The sequence below is a fragment of the Manacus candei genome, unplaced genomic scaffold (genome assembly GCF_025592945.1).
Source record: "Manacus candei isolate 608988 ecotype Guabito, Panama unplaced genomic scaffold, ASM2559294v1 h1tg000057l, whole genome shotgun sequence".
NCBI classification, from domain to species: Eukaryota; Metazoa; Chordata; class Aves; order Passeriformes; family Pipridae; genus Manacus; species Manacus candei.
In genome coordinates, this window is record NW_026138105.1 from 7,211,802 (window position 1) to 7,229,999 (window position 18,198).

Below are 18,198 nucleotides of genomic sequence, written 5' to 3' on the forward strand. Positions count from 1 at the left end.
GCCAAGAGTGATGTTCCTGGCTCGTGGATCATATTAAGCCTGAGCCATCCAGCAGCAGGATGACCTTAAAGTGTGGATGAGATGCAAATCTTACCTGGGAGAGGTCTGAGATGACTGTATATCCCAATGGCTTTTGGGAAAGCCTGACTCATTCCTCAAATTTCTGGCTGATATTTCTGGTTGTTGGATGGTTTGTCCAGAATATTCCCCCCTTTCCTGGTAAGGAGACTTTGAACTTTCCTGGCATAACTGGTGAAGTGAATAAGTGCTTTATTGAATAGCATGGCTGATTTATCTCGGATACAGTTTCCACTCATCTCTATTTTCTAATTCTTTGAGGTGAGGTTCTACTCTGGATTGCACAACCAAAGTTATATTGAAATATTTTATCCAGTCTGCAATGATTTGTATTTTTATTCTAAAAGCAGAAAGGGGTTACAATATTTTCCCATAATTTCTAGGAAAATGGGGGTGGAATTCTGGAGTTACCAGGTGTTAGATGTCCTTGGCAAAAGGAGGGTTGAGAAGGGCATAACTGCTTTCTAAATATACAGGAGATGGTTAAAACAGTGAAAGAAGAAGAGCTGTTTGCACTAAAGGTGATTATGAGAATAAATAGTTGTAAATTGTTCATGAGTTTAGCCTGTAAATGATTTTTTTAAATCATCAAATGTATAGGCGAAAATGGAAGTAGCTTTTTCAGCAAACTGCCTCCCTGTGTGAATACAGAGTAATAACTGTTGTCTTCAGAAAAATGCTATTTGTGAAATGTTTGAAGGAAAACAAAACCCCTTTTGTTTCACTGAGCAACTAGTTAATGTTTCAGCTTTTAAATAAGGAAGGCAAAAATTAAAGCTCCAAACCAACCAATCCTCCAAAGGACTTGGGGTTTTATGTTCTTTAATCTGTGAAGATGGCAAAAAAGTATTTTTTTATTAGGAATAAATGAAGGGTGATTCTTATGAAAACTATGACCAACGTTATCTTGGGAAATAGGGGTCAGAACTTGAGCAGGGTGTTTTTCAAATGGTAATTAATATATGGAAGAAAACCTGTGGCTTAACCTTTGGATCCCAATTCAAGAAGCCTTAGGAACAAAGTGACACTGCTGGTGCCACTCGATGTGAAGGTGTTTTCAAATGGGTTTATCCTGCATTAATACTTTGAGAGTTAGAGAATAGAACATAAAATCAATGCTTTGGCAAATTCCAAAGCTTCATCTGCTCATCAGGACCTATTAATGCATTTGATTCCAATGATTATGCAAGGTGTTTAAAATTTTGTGTAAACCTGGCACTTACAGGAGTGGAAAGATCAATTTGTTCTCTTTGGTGTCCATCATATACATTAAAGATGCTCTTGTCCTTTTAATGATGGTGATTTTATGGGCAAGCACTTGCTAATTCTAAATATTTGGTAAACTATCTAGTTCTTGGAGTGCCAAAGATTTGGTAACTATTAAAAGGAAAATGAAATGGGTGCTGTGCCTTTCTGGGTTCAGTGTTTGAAGAGAAACTATCAGTAGAATCAACATGGCACATTAATAACCAGGCTGTGGAATTAAGGAAAAGGAGGAATACTCAGCTGGCTTCCCTAGAGGTTGAATATACTGCATAGCAGCTCTGTCTGCTTCTCCTGCTGCCTCTGTGTGACCTCAGTGGTTATTTATCATTCCTCACAGCTGAAATGCTGCTTTCTCCATTAACTTCTATCACTTCAACTGTCACATTCGAATTTATTCATTCCTAGAAAAAAAATTAATATTTATTTTGCTTTCCTCTGAAGTGGGAATGATTAGCCAGACAATCAGGAGATGTTGATCTTCATAGAAATTCTCTACTTTCTGACATGAATAGGAATTATGCACCCTTAAACTGTATTAGTTCCACTCCTCAGGCAGACACTGCAGAGGTTCAGGCTGTTTTTGCAGCCTAATCTGAAGCCAGAGGAAAGGCTTGCACTAATTTCAGAGTGCTTTGAATCAGGCCAGAAGTCTGAAGTAATTATATCTTCAGGATTACAGCAATGAAAGAGCAAAGGAAGGTCCCTTATCTCCAAGCTCTCTGAAAACACTTGGGAATGACATTACTTAAAGCAGGCAAACAAGCTGTTCTACCTTTTGGAAAGTAGATTAAAATAATGGATCTTATTCATCTCTATTTTATTACTGAATACCTTCATTACTGAAGGCAGGATTGTTCCTGGAGCTCCCAAAAGATACCACGGTTTTTCTGTTTTATTTCTCAGTATCAGTATGTCCAACTCTGTGTACATTGTTATTTTTGCACTGAAAAAAAAAGCCACTCAGATGTGTTTGACTGAGAAATTATCCTCACAAAGTATAAATTATTCCAGAGGGTCCATCTACATAAGTACACATTAATCTGCTCCTTAAATATATAGTAGAGTCTTTCCCCTGAGGAGACTGTGGAGCAGTGGAAATATGTAACAGTAATTAATTACTAGCCAAGAATGGATTAATATTGCATGTGAGGAATAATAGAACAAAATATATATAACTAAGTGGTGTCTGTAGGGTGATGTGAGCAGGAAAGGGATATCAGACAGTGATAGTGCTATGTTTAATATCCCATCAGAAGGAAAGTGCAGGTTTTTATTGGAATGACATTTTCTATGTAGCACTGCTGTTTATTTTCACAGCTCATATTTTAGACAAACGAAAACATTTGATTTCCCATTGCCCAGGAGAGCTGGCTTTATTGTTGATGCAAAAAAAGCCATTTCTTCTTTTAGGAATTGCTGTTGGACATATTACTGAGGTCTGAGCCATGGTATTAAATACCATTGCCCTGTCTGTGCTTGTGTGTGAGCTGGAGATGAGAATTTGCTCCAGAAAATGCCTTCCATGCCCTCTTCTCTGCCTTTTACCATTTAAAGGTTTTCCCCAACTCCTGTTGCACCTCAGCCATTTTCTGCTGCTGTTTGTTTTGTAGTTGATGCAGGAAAGCTTTCTAAATGATTTATGGATGGAGAAGCTCTAAGTTTTTAACTCAAACATAAAACCCCATTAACAATTTCAAATATGATTTGCCACGTGTCCTGTATGAAGTTGAATTCCCAGGAGTGAGGAGCCTGAATTCAACCACAGTGTAGTGGAGGAGCCACAGCCAGGCTTGGGACCATTTTATCCTCCAGTGGTGGGAAGATTTGCTAATATGGATTTTAATTTAGGATATTCCATAAGGTAAAAGCAGACTGCTTTTTCTCAGGAAACCAGTTCAGGATTGCAGAATAAATTATTTCTACACAGTTGAAGGCCTTCTGCAGGTTTTCATTTTTCTTTCAAGTATAAAATTTGCTTTTTATAACAGGAGGGGAATAAGCATATTTTAAAAAATCAGGCACCTGGCTGAGAAAATGGGAGGAATGGAAAAAATCCAGTTTGGATAGTAATGGTGGGTGCAGCAAAAGGCAGTGAACAGCAGAGCACAGGACTCGAAGGGAGATTTGTCAGCTCTTATTTCAGAGTGGCTGGACTTGTTATGTGGATAAAAAGCAGACTTCATTTTCCACCAGGGTAAACTCAACATCTTTACATCGAGCTCGTTTTTTAAAAACAAATTTAAGTGGAGTAAAATAATACCTTCTGCCAAAACCTTTGAGAAGAAGATATTTATATTCCTTGCTGTAGCAGGGGGATATAAGTGTGAGGTTTAAAATATCCTGCTTTCTTCTTTTCCTGAGCAACTAAAGCACTTTGCCTGCTGAAATGGTCTTAAAATCTTCTCCTTTCTGGAGAAATTGAAACCTACTTGGCTTTTTTTTTCCCCTTGTCTCAATGCAAAGTGTCAGAAAACAGCAAGGATAGCACCGGGCTGGGGCTGCTGGGGAGTGTAAGCATTTCATTCCTCCTATGCAGCATTTCTCAGGAAGGTCATTTAGAGAAGAAAGATCCCATGGCAGAATTCCCCTCCTGCTTTAGGAGCTCTTGGCACACTTTAGCATATGGTTGTGTGTTTATCTGCCTTGGCTAATGTTCCAAAAGCCAAGGGGAGATGAGGTGGGGGCAGAATACCCAGTGAGGTACCTGTGGTTTTTTGCAAATGTTCACTTCAGCAGATCTTTTTCTCAGCACTTTCTGAGCATGAACAGCTTGGGAAACCATCATCTGTGGTGTTTGCTGTGTGTCTGTAAACTGCTGGAAGAGTGGAATGAATATAATTTTGCTTATACCGGTTCCTATTTGCACTCCTAAGCTGCCCATTCATTTTAAGGACAGGTTCTAGTGAGCACTAAACACACATTTGCATGATTGAATGTGTTATTGTGCCTCCAAATGCCTGTTTGTGGCTGCAGTTATTCATGAGCACATGATCTAGAGGCTGGAGCAGGAGGCTGGGAGTTTGCAGTAATAATTCTTGTACCAGTTCCACCAGTGCTTCACCAGATGACACCAGGAAATCACTTGGGGAGTAGGAGTGACAGGAGTTAGGCAGCTTAGTGATATTCAAACCCAGGTTCTATCTATTTTTGCTTTACTGTGCAGAAGAAATCCTCTGAATACTTGCCCATGGATGAATATTTCCCTTTGCTTTGTGTTCTGTACCACAGTGGCTTGGGGATAAAGCAGAAACTCAGTGGTCACCTTTCACATTGCGTGCCTTGGAGGGGATTTTTTCAAATGGAGATGAGGTGTGGCTGTGACCCCCCCAAGGGGTCAGGGTGGCTGCCCAACCTGAGCAAAAGGGAGTGCCATTTCCTAGGATTTTTTGCAAACATCGTCCTGGTTGTGTCTTTCAAAGCTTTCCTGGTAGCCAGTGGAAGGAGATGGCCAGAACCTGCAGCAAAATGCACTGGGTCACTGTGCTGCCTTGCTGATTTTTTTTTTTCCTTTCAGAAATAAAGGAAAATTAATGTAATATAGTTGATTTGGTCTTTCTCCTCAAAAGAGAGACACATCTGAGAAGCAGTTAAGGTAACACAGGCATGAGGATGTGCTATAATGCTACTGCTGCCTTGATTAAGTTGATGTGCCTGATGTAATTCTGTCACCATCATTTTAGTAGTTGCTTTTGGCCACTCCCAGCTGAAACAGCACATTAGCTGAGTGTGAGCTATGGCAGCTCTTTTTGTGGCCTTATCCTCCTCCACTAGAAAGTTTCACATATAATGAAGTAAAAAAAATATAAAAAATATTGTGGGGTTTTTTTTTCTTAACTTTGTAATTTCCTGCTCCTTCTTCAGCCTGTGCAATAACATATCACAGTGTCAAGACTTGATTAATCCAATGAATTATAGCAGAACTGGAGCTGTCAAGAGGTTGCCAGTGTGTTTTGATTGATATTCAATTACTTTTCATGTAAACACCAATGATTTTAATGTCCTTATTTTCTAAAGTTATTTATGAAACAAATTTCCTGAAGCCCATCAGAGAGAGAGTCAGTGTGTGCCACTGGGTTAGTCCCACACATGGCACAATGGTGATCAGGATGAAATGTGGTCAAATACTTCAAAATTTGCTCAACAGAAGGATGGAGGACCAAAAACTCCTACAGCAAACAGTGCCTTGAAGCTGGGGACATCAGAGCCTCATTTTAGGTGCTGCAGAGGGTGCAAACTCAGGTGCTGGTGGTCTTTCTCATTCCATCTGTCTGGTTGAGATGTGTTTGTACACTTCTCTGGTCCTGCCAGTGGATTTGTGCATGGACTGTGGATTACTTATGCAAAACAGAGCAGATGTGAGCCCCTGAGCTGCCTGACTCCTCATTGCCATCCCTGAGCTCCTCCATGAACAGCTCCACCAGCAGCAATGATTCCACACTGACCCTTCAAGGACTGACTGCTTTATGTGCCCTCAGTGACCAATATGGCCCAGGCAATTCTTTCTTTTTCTTAAAATCCTACCCGAGGGGAAAGTCTTCCAAATGTCAGTTCAGCAGCTGGGAATAAAGCTGAATATGGTTAAATCTGGTGGCATATTTGCCAGGGTGTCATCAAAATGTCAATTATTAATAAAATATAAATTTGTTGTTTGACCTTACACTCGTAGGAAGAAAATGATCCCGAATGCACCTGCACTGAAACTTGGAGATGTTCTGCACTTGCTGATTGGTTTTTTTCCTCCTTCTTTTCCTTAATGAGGTCTGGGTAGAGCTTTAATGAGATTGATTGTTGCCAGCTGTAGTATTAATCAGTGGTTGAGTTTGGCTTGTTGTGGAATAACAGATCTATCTGCAACAGGGCTAAACAGACTAAGAAATCTCCAGAAGGCAGGAGCATCCCAGGGTGATTTTTGAAAGACTTTGGCAAAGATGAGTCCACCACCTTCCCAGGCAGTTCCCAATGTCTCACTGGAATCTGCAGTTTATTTCCTCAGTTAACCATCATGTTGCTATTTCTTGCACAGAAGATTGTTGAATACTTTGCTCTTTAAGTAGATTATTTTGCCATTTGAAAGCAATTTATCATTGTTATACAGCTTTGGGATCAACCCACTAGTGCATCAGTATGTTTGTTGAATATCCTGGAATTCTTAATCCTTGTTGTAGACCTTGGAGGATGGATTTTGGACTGATTTGGGAAAAACAGAAGCTGAAGAGTTTAACTTTCAAATAGCTTATAACTTCTTTGTTTAAGGTTGTTTTCCCAGAATGAAGGGCACAAGGCACTGCATAGATACTAAATAGATATTCAGAAATATCTGCTGCCTTCAGAAGGCATCATCTGCCCAATCACAGTTTCCTTCTATTACCATATTTTATGAATTAAAAATCTGTATTTAAATGTGGAGTTTAATGGAAATTTAACAGCATATGCACTGAAATGCAAATGCTTTCTTAAGTGCAGCATTGCATCCTTAATTTTCCACTCAAGTAATTTAGAAGCCATTAGTTTAAGTGAAAATCTGAGATAAAGCACATCCACGTGGGTACAGTGGCTCCTCTGAAGACTGCACTTGTAATTGTCTGAGAAAGATAAATTCCTAATTGCATTTCAATAGGTTTTGTTCCAGCTGCTGTGAGAGGGTTGTGTAGATACTTTTGCCTGCCAGATGGGTTTAGGTTGTACAAAGGCTGGGATTTCACACAGGAGCATCCCCTCTGTGACTTGATTTGCTAATCTCTTACAAATCCTCCAAGTGCAGGTGACCATTTCTGACAGAGTCTGCAGTGAAGCAGCAGAATTTCCAAGCTGGAAGACAGTGAAACCCCTCAGATTGTGTTCAAAACCAATGCAAATATTGACATGGGCAGGCTCTGGCAGCTGGGTAAAGATAGAGATGCTGAGCTAAAGATACACAGGGTACAAAGATACACATGCCAGAAGGTAATAAATCACCACAACTCCAGATAGACTTGTAGATCATTCCATAGCAATGGAAGAGCAGCTCAATATTGTAAAAGTGAGATGAGATCTGCTTATAAAAAGAAATGGCCCCAAAGGAGCTCCCCCTTTGTAGGGTGAACTCTCTCCATCTGCAGCTGCTCTCAAGGTAACAGGGATTTTGGGAAGACAGTGACAAATGCCACCATTTGTGCTTACCCAAATGATTAGATATTTTACAATTAAGCTCTTCTGAGGTCTTATGAGAAATCCACAGACCAAGACTTGTCTGAGGGAATTCACTTGCTGAGGCTGAGGGACTGCAGAGGCAGGGAATTGAAGATATTTCTGGAACCCAAATGGCCTCTCTGGTGTGCCATAGCTATAGGGGTGTTATTAACTAGAAGAGTTACAGTGTGAATTCTACTCAAAAGGTTAAAAAATGACTTGCTTAACTCAAAATGCCTGTTTGCTTCAAGTTATCAATGTCTAATATGGAAGAGAAAGGAAAGTAATGAAAAAAACTAAAGCCCCCTCCCACCAACTAAACCTGCTTTGGAAGATCACAGCCTGATTTCACTCATAGATGTATCCAAAGCTCTCTGCTGATGGAATATACTTCTTTTCCATGCGTTTTAGAAATCAGATTTCTGAAAGCAGAAGTGTTGAGGACAATTACTAAGAATCTAAGGAGGGCAGGCTTGAAATGCAGGTTCTCTTTCAATCATGCTACAACTTCTCTTCTAGATTCCCCAAAATATTGGGACTAACATTCTCATCCATAATGGTTCTTGGCATTTTATACATTCATTTTATACATTCCTTTCCTGTGTTGCAACATGGAATATGAATGCATTCCACAGATTTCTTCTTTTTTTTTTTTTTAGAGCAATTAATTGTTTTCCTGGTGTTGGGTAACTCATTAGGGAGATGCTGTATCCTCTTAAAACAGAAAAGATCACAGTAGTAAAATGTTTCTGGGTCAGAAAATGGTACCATGTGGAATTGCCAAACTCCTGCTGTGTAGCAGGGACAGGATTCCCTGGACTGAGAGGAGAATCCTCTGGCAAAGCAGACTTGGAATTAGAGCACAGAAGTGTTTCACCAGGATACTGGAGTTGTAGCTGTTGGGAACTGTCTGTTCCTTAAAGCATTAATGGAAATATCCAGGCTGGTGTAAGCAGGATGGAAAGTCCACTTCTGTGCAGTTTTACCTCTTTATACCTCCAGGGGCTCTGCAGGAAAATCCTGCTAATTTTTCTTCCTGCTAAGCAACCTCCAAAAAAAAAAAAAAAAGAAAGCCTGTTGGAGGATTTCTTTTACAATTTGATTCAGAAACCAAGCACTCACCACTTAGTTTGCTCCATCTGCTACATTAATTCTCCTCAGCTCCACGCTGTCTGAAGAGACAGCAGGTGTCAGATCTGAAAGAGTAATTTTGGGTTGTTTGTTAGTTTTGTTGCCTCTCCCTCGATGCTTCGCTGGACTGTGCATCTGAAGATGCTTCATAATCAAATTAAAGAGATATTTACTCAGGATACATTTTAAAATGTGGGCCTTAGAAAGTAGATTTTGGTTATTTTCAGACTTCTAAAAAGCAAATGGAAACTGTGGTTGCTCTGGTGATCAAACACAAGTTGATGGTTTGAGATTTGTATTTTTGTGCCTAAAATTGCAAAGTCAGATTTGCTGTATTCCAGCCTGGAAACAGTGAAGTTCCAGGGTGAGATCTGAGGCATGTCTGTACAAAACACTGCATTTATCTGAGAATAAGCCAATTGTGTGGGAGGAACCACTGAGCTGTTCCAGTGGCTGGGTCACTAATACACAGTTTAACACTGGTTGGCTTTTTTCTCATCTGCTTATCATGTGGATGCAATTCTCTTCTTCTGTCCTCCCTGTAGGGGTGCACAAATTACCTGAAGGAACTGGTTCTGGGAATTCTGACTTGAAGAGAACATGTGCCCCAAAATTACCCTTTTTATCTCCCTTTCATTACAGCTGCAGATAAAGGTCTGATCTGAACTCATGAATTAAATAGGAAGACTCCTACTGACTTCAATAAGCATTGAATCAGACCCTAAAGGCCGTGAATAGAAATCAGTTAAATAATAGTTTTCCTGTGGCTTTCATTATGCAAATATGTGAACATTTTAAATACCTTCAAGGACTTCTGTGGGAGGAAAACCAAACAAACCCCAAACATATCCATATTTCATATTTGTAAACATCCTCTTTTTGATATGTAGCTCTATCTATTGACTGAATTGGTGTTACTTGGCCTGACTTGAAGTGTCTGCAATCCCTCAGGGGTTCAAAGTTCTTCAGCCTTGTTTTCAAGCAGTGTTAATTCTCATCCCCTCCATTTCATTTTTTTTTTAATTAATCTGCTGTATGAAAAGCTGTCAAAATGATGATGATGTAACCCAAGTGATCTGATCAGATTATTTGCAGGTAATTATTTAATTTATCTTTGCAGAGCTTCAAATATTTTCCCTTAGAAAACAACCCTTCCACGTGCAGCAGCTGCATCAAACATCAACAGAATATGGAAAACTTAATATGTTGTAGTCTGTCCCTTCTGCTGTTTCCATGTCAGTTCACTGGTGATTTATTACTGTTAAAGACACAAAAGTAACATATGCTCTGATCACTAAATAAACCCACTTTGAAGTAGTGATTTAAATAAAGTTTTGACAGGTCATATTCTCATCTGATAGAAACTGGTGGAGTCACAGCAAACTCCACACAGCTCTGCTGATTTACACCTGCCCTAACCTCGAGTTGGAAAAGTGAGTTTAATTTTGCCTAAAGTGCAATTCTTATGAAATGCCCATCGCTGAGGAAAGCTGGATTGAATCACAGCCCGTGTGGTTTGTGTCTGCTGCTCCACACAGCCTTGTACAGGGGATTTCTGTTCTAAACCCACGGGACAGCTGGGCTCTGTGTTGGTACCAGGGATGGGTGATGTGGAGACCCCAGGGATGAAGGAATCCAGTTGCTCTTGTCCATTAAGACCAGCTTTTCTTGGCTCTGGAGTTAATGGCTCAAATCTACCAGAGTCTCACCTACCTAAGTCATGGTGAAGTTGCTCTGCCACATCAGGTGGGTCACTGGCAGCAGCTGGCAGCTGATGGTGCAGGTGACACTTCTCCTTCAAGAGTCCAGAGCAGACTTTTCAAGGAAAGGATGTTCAGGTTCTGCAACCTCCAAGTTTTAATGAAACAGTGAAAATACTAAAACTTAAACAGCCAGCTTTTCATTGACAGTCAGTTGAATTCTTCAAGGATTTGCACAGAAATTATTTAGGGCAAATTACCAATAAGGGACTGCAGAGTGTGTGGATTTTGTGGCAAATTCATGACATTTATTTCTGCTTGCTAAGGGCTTTCCAACTTGGCAAAGGTGATGTGTAATCAGTCATAGGGAAAAAATAATCCTGTCTGTGCAGGGCTTTGATCAGAGGTCTGGTAAATTCACTGATACTGGGAAGAAATATTATTAATATTGTGTAAATAATATCTAACAGAATAAGAACAGCAATACATGGTGCAGTGGGCAGTGCCTGCAGTCATGGTCTCAGCTTTGTTTCTCTGTTATTTTGGCAGAATCAAAATTCCCATAAAGTTCTGTGGGGTTCTTCAGGACCTTGAATTTACTGCCTACATTATTTTAGTTAGCTAAAATAGGCAGAATACTGTCTGGACTATATGTTGCCTGTGGAGATAGAAGAAGGTGGACTGGATTTTTTTTATGGATCATTGCTGATGAAGTTAATCTGATCAGGAGCACAGGGGTGAGAGAAAATGTCTTTTAGAAGTGTAATACTTTGGAACTTGCAGTGTTGTTTGAAGGCACTTCAGTCTAGTAGCAAAAATAAGTGAAATAAACTACTTTTCCCCCACAACCCTTATGCAAGCACTTGCTTTTAGACAAAACTCTTGTACTGCAGAGATAATAAGAGTGGCTGTTTATTTAGGTAACCTTTTTATTTCCACTCCCCCCACCCACACGTATTTACTGTCCTGGCTTGGTAGGTTGTATTATGTTTAGACTACAGAGTTCCAGGGAAAAGGGACCTGTGTTCTCTCCTTCCCTGCAAAGCTTTGTGCCTGCTATGACACTGAAATAACAGAAGAGATGACTCAGAGACTTGATAGCTTTTGCTGTAGTGCAATGAATTAAATGAGGGAAAAATCAAACAATGTAAAAATAACTTCTTGTGTGTTCTTGCACTTTAAAACAGTTTCTCTTCTCAAGCTTTCTACAATAACTTATTAACTATTAGTGGAAATTGCTGTATTTGAGTGACACTGAGGGCTTAAAATAAGCTGTCAAGAGAAAGAAAGAAATTCAGTGTGAGTGTATAAAGCTAATCTTCCACAACCTCTTGAGATATCTCTTTAAAAATGTGTATACTTAGTTAAATGGCATGAAATAACCATTACTCCATGGTTAAATGGCTTCAAATTTAAAAAGCACTGGCCTAAATAGGCTTTGAGTTAACCTGTATTTTATTGAACTGTTCTAGAAGTGTCTCTTGCTCCAATAGCTGTGATTTTATGTGCTACTAAACACTGAGAATTGGCTAAATCTATTATCCTGACAAAACAACCTCATCTGAGAGGTCTGGACCTGATTCAGTGTGAAACAATTGTTGAACTTGATCTCCCAGACACTGAGGTGTCTCTGATGATCTGCATTATCCCTTTCCTGTGGATCCAAGGGCTGAGCCCTTCCCAGCTCTGGGATGATTCTGTTCCACATCACCCGCAGCAAATTCCACTCTTGACTCCCTCTGCCTACAACTTTTGGAAGCACAGTTGAGGACATTGCTAAATGCCACAATCCCCGGGCCCTGGGAAAAAATAAATAGCATTAAATAATCAATACAGTCATTTACTCTTCAAAACTTTGCAAACCTGTGTAACCCTAACGCTGTGTCAATAGTTAGCAGCAGAAATAAATAATTTAAAATAGGGCTAGTTGCAGTTTTTCTTCATATCAGGCAAAATCTGAACCCATGGATTATTTATCTGCTAGTGGTGCAACTCTTTATTCCTGCATCCCCTGCAGAAGTGCAGGTGAGGAAGCTCTCCTCACCTGTGGCAATACTTGTGCTGGTTTGGAAGCTTCCAGAAGCACAGATCATGGATCACCTGGATTTTGTGAATGGGACCTATTTATGGGAAAATTGATTTCCTCTGGAAACAAACATATGGGCTTGAGTCGCTGTCTATGGAAGTGAAAACTGGTTTTATTTGCAAAGGATAAATTTGAGCAGTGCCATAAACTCCAGGAGTAAGAAGTTTTCACTTTATGGGGAGCAAAAACAAGGAAGCTATTGCTGCCAGGACAGCAGGAATAAGGTATTTTGGCTGACCCCTGCCCACCCCCAAATTACCTGCCCACACTTTGAGGTTGGCAGTGGTGATTCCGACTGTGCTGCCCTAATTATTCCAAGTCCTGGCTGCAAATTGCCTCTTACCTGCAGCACAGCTGTAAGAACAGTGACCTGTTGCCCCAAAATCAAGAACAAGGGTTTGAGATCCCTTCATGTTGACCTTCTGTTGCTCTAGAGAGATACAACATCAAGCCAGACCTTGTGGTCCAGCCTTCCTGAGCCCTTCCAATACTGTAGCCTTAATTCCTCTGAAGGAAATTGGGTTACTAGAAACATAAAATTGTGGAAAAAAACACACCTCCACCCAAAAAAAAAAAAAAAAAAGGTGAGATGTGGGAGATTGTTTCATTAACTTTTTAATAGTTCCTGTTCTCTCCATATCTTGCCTTTTAAAAATAAATGTAAATTGTGCATTATAATTTGTGTTGAGCACCTGAATGGAAGCACTTTGGTGTGCCTGTTTTTAAAGATCACAGAGAGAAGACTTTCCAACTTCAAAATCACCACTTCCATTCACTAATGTAAATATATAAAAAATGATATCAATTTTTCCCGTTCCTCCCTTTTCCTTTATGTTTTATCTTCTGTCATCTTTAGCCTGGAATTCAGAGGTGAATGTTAAACATAATTTCAGTGACCTGCTGGACCATGGCAGAGCAACTGTACCAGTTTTAAACAGTAGAATTGGGTCAGGCTGAGTTAGTTCCCTTGAATTCTGCTATGGTTTTAGATTATTATGTATCTTCCATAAAACACACAACCAGCAGTATCAATTACTGCTACTCACTTTCATATTTTCTTCTTTAATTTCAGTCAAATTGAAGGTTTTTCTGTTCATCTCATTTCTGCTGGAAAAATCCTGCAAAAAAAAATAGCAGGGAATATAGTCCCACCCCTCCTGGATTCTCCAGTTTAGAGAAGCAGTTGTGCATTAGAAGTGGGAACAGTAGGCATGGAACAGACCTTTAATGCTGAAAGAATCATTGCTCTGTCAGTTCAAATGGCTGGATTTAATTACAACTGCCTGCTTTTTGTTAAAATAAACTGATGACTTTTTCTAATATGAAATTCATCTTGTTGATAAACCATTTAGAGGTTGGTGGTTTTTTTTTTTCCCATTTGCTTAATTTTACTGCCCTCAAATTTGTGTTTATAGACAGTAGGGATTATAAAATATTTAATGCGTGAGTGAGAGGTGTGAATGTTTATAGAATATTTATTAGGTGACATTAAAAGATATTCTTTGTTAGTGTCTGTTCAATCAATCACAGCCACAAAAGTTTCATTTTTCTAAGGGGAATAATGAGCACTGAGAGAGTCTTGCTGTCACATTCCTTTGGGAGGACATGGATGTACAGCAAGAGCAAATCCACCCCGTGCTGAAGTGAGGAGGCACAGGGTGAAATTCCAGGATTAGAGGGCTGGAGGGTCTTTTAATCAGCATCTGTCCATGCCAGGATGAACCTGAACATTCCCATGATTTTTATTTTATTTTATTTAAATTCATATGGTATCTTGGTGAAGGTTATTGCACGCTTTTGGGAATTATAAAACTTTTCTCATGAACTTACAGAAAAGTTTCTTCTGCTGAGGTATTGAGTCCCAAAGCCAGTTGCTTCTTCCTCTGTAATCACAGCTGGTTTATGGTTTAAATATTAGTTAATTAGTGTTATTTAAGATTTAGTTACATAAGAGAATCTCATCTTTGTCCATGTAAGAACTGGGCCATCCTTATTTATCTGATATAGTCCTATTTGTTGGATATTGCAAAAAAAAAAAAAAAAGAATTTAAATAAGAGCATGAATCATTTTTCCTTGTAGATGAGTTTTTGCTGCTGGAACATGTCACTGTTGAAGTTCCTGCCAGTGGCCTTCTTGAGAAGAATCAGCATAAAAGCCCATAGAGAGGGTTAACATACCTTATTGATAATAATGTAATTTTCCAGCAGCTTTAGTAAGTTTGCTTATCACAGATTTCTCAAATAAACCATTATTTTGGGAGAACCTGCCCCTGGGCTGTGCTTGACAGATCCCCACTGCAGATTGAGCCAGGAGCAGAATACTGCAAGTACAGCATGTCTTGGCAATCAATAACTTTTCAGCTATGACAATATTGACACCTCATGCTAAAAGTTGGGTGTATTTAAGGATGATTTTGGGACAGCGAGTCCAGGTGTAACAAAGGAGGCCTTGTCATCCTGCATCAAAGAATGCCATCCAAAAAATGTCTTTATGGTGGTTCAGGACTGGATGTGTTGGTGCCAGGACAAAAAAAGGCGACTCGAAGTCCCCACACAGGGCTGCCATTAAATCAAGATTATTAAAGCAGTATCAGTGGCAAGGGGAAATATCCAAGTGGTGCCAGTTCTCCCAGTGGGGGAGTTCATGCACTGATCCTAAAGCAGCTGCCAAAGCTGCCTCTGGTACCTGACAGCTGGAGGGAATGTCTAAGATAAACATCCACTTAAGTAGTTAGAGAATAGTAAGGAATGCTGCAAAGGAGAGAGGAGTAGATGACCAGAGGGATGGGAGTGTGGCAGGGAAAAGAACTGCTGAAGAAAATGCAATGAACTTGGAGTGACTGTAAATGACAAGTGTGGGATTTCAGATGTGCTGGCTGTCATATCCCATTTTTCTGCAAGACAAGCTTGGTGTTGGCTGTGCTGGCTTCATCCTGTTCCCACTGAGGACTGGCTCTCGAGATAAACATTTCTATTATTGCCATAATATACCTAGTAACTAGGAAAGTCAGCATTTTCTAGGAAGCTTTACTTAAATATTAATTCTTGGTAGTTTTTTCTGTAATCAGCCTCCTGTGCTTGTTTCCATGGATTGGTTAACTAGTGCTGGATAAATTAGTTAGATCACAAGGATTTTATTTTGAAGTTCTCCTTGTGACCTTTCTACCTAAAGTCTAATCTTTAATCTTAATTCATAAAGGGACTGTTGTAAACCTTTGCATTTTCCCTCATCACTCTCATTTAGAATACAGAAAATCTTTCCCCAGTGGTGAGTAGAGGTGAAATTTCCAACCTTCCATCTTAAAAAAATAGTAGGAGATGTGGTTTTACAGGAGGGAAGTCTTTTTATCTGGTAAGAAACTGTGAGATATTCACCTCCAGCTCAGATGTTCAAAGCTGGTCTGTGCCACTAAAGCAAGTGGAACCAGTTTGGCAGGAATCAAAGAAAATATTACAGAAGCATCTTCCCAAATGCAAGACATTTAATCTCAATAGGATGGAAAAGTAGATTAATTTCAATTATATTCTTGTTCCTATTACCAGTATTCAGAATGAGATTAAGGCACACTGATGGGATTTTGTGGACAAGATCCCTTGTTTGTAAATGACTTTTTTTTTTTTTTTTAAACTGGATGAGCAAGAATTTATAATGCTGTCAGTCTGTCACTTTTAATAGCATGTTAGTCATTTATGAGCTTAAAATAAAATCAGGCCAATAAAGCTCAAATGGAATGTGGATACTGTGATGGAGGTGTTTATTATGCAACAGAATTAAAGGCATCGTTAGAGGGAAAATAAAGAATAAACTGCTTTAAAACTTCTCAGCTCAAACTTGATATTAGTTCAGTAAGCATTAGGTATCCACCAGAAGAGATTGTTTGTTTTTTCAAAAATCAGGGAACTCTTCCAAATTATACATTTCAGGATAGATTATGTCACAAGATGAAAGAGCTTTAGGTAGTTTTTGAGTGTCTTGCACAACGTCTGGTATATCTTTTATGACTTGAGCAGAAAAAGAAGTAGGATCTAGGGAATTCTTTAGGAAGACTGGGAAAAATCTGACTTTAGGTGTCATTTTTTTCAGCTTCAGATTATGACATAAATGTCTTGTTTACTCTTAACATTGAATCTACAACTGCAATATCTTTGAGGTCGTGTTGTCTGAGGAAAAGAATCCACAGTCTTCCATATTTTCTACAACACTGAGGTAAATAGACTGCAACAAAAACTGGAAAAACAGTGGATTAAAAAAGCAGGTCGTTTTAGTAAATTGAAAGTTTTATCTAAAATAATGGTTCCAAAATGGATTACAGGATTCCACATAAACCCTTAATTGACTGTGGGAAAAAAAGTCAGATTCATAATATCTTGCAACTTTTTCCTCTTTGCCCTTCAGTGCAGTCAGAGAAACATCCTCATTTGTGCCTGTAGAGCACAGAGTAATTTACTTGTCATCAGTCAAGATCAGAACAAAAATCTCCTTTGTTTAACAGCTCATAAATCTCTTTTTCCCCCCCACTGGAGTTGTGTTTTCAAGGTAAGCTGCAGCTGGTAGAGAAGAAAAACCTCAAACCAACAAGCTGGTGTTGCTCTGTGGAGCTATTTGAGATTAATACATGTCCTACAGTGTATGTGTTAAGTGCTGAGTGTATCCTGCAGGAATCTGGCCACCAATATTTAAATGTCAGGTGCTTTTTGTGCCAAATTCCTGACAGTTTTCAATAGTATCTTGTTTAATATATCACTTTGTGTTGGTACTGGAAAGCTGCAATGAACTCATTTAAATATTTTTTCTATAGGCTGCCTGCCTTGGGTAATGTTTGTTTTCAGTGCTTAGCTGTGCCCTCTGTTTCATTTACATTTAAAATGAAATTATTATGCACAGTTAACTGGCAAAAGTTGAGTGTTTGAATGGATTAAAAGAAATAATGACAAATTAGATTTTAAATCACAGGGAATTTCAGCTTCCAATCCTATCAATTCCACATATGTAGTTTATTATATTCCTGGAGACAAATGCATTTAACATGCTGACAAGTTCAATTTTCTCGCAGCTTTATTACACAAATCACTTATTACAAGGAAAAAATGTCAAATGCCTCCTGCTCTAAAGCATGAGCTTGGCTTTGGAGCAAAATGACAAGGGAATTAGTAGAAGAATCCAGTGTTTGGGTTTGATGTGGCACCAGCAAAGCTGCAGCTACTTTTGTCCCTCCCTCGGTTTGTGACTTGCCCATCATTCAGTGCAATCTCTCTCTGCTCAGTTGTTTAGAATTCCCTGTGACAGCTGTATCCCAAAATATGGAAGCTGTTTTTCTGGATTTTTCTTCTCCATTGATACTTTTAAGAAATTTGCCTTAATAACCATCTGTCAAATGTAACAAGCAAAACTCACAGATGTGCCAGGGTTCCACGAAATAAGCTGTCTCACACATGGCTGATGTGACTTGTCTGGTGACTCCAAGTTAAGAAAATACTTAATATTTTCTGAGAGTGAATATCCCAAAGTTGTTATTCCAGTCTGAATGGTGGATTAGCTCTGGAATAACCATTTGCCAGAGTTGGTTGGGTTCGCTGTGCTGCTGTAAATTGATTTTCAGCTTTGGTGGGAGTTGAGAGGGATTTGCTGTTATCCCAGTGATGTCTGTGATTCCTTGTTGTGTGACACTCAGCTATCAGGCAGTTCTGGGCTGTGTGTAGCCTGCTCAGAGTGGTAGGACTCAAACTGTGTTGCCAAATGTTTTCCACTAGCAGATGTTTGTCAACTTA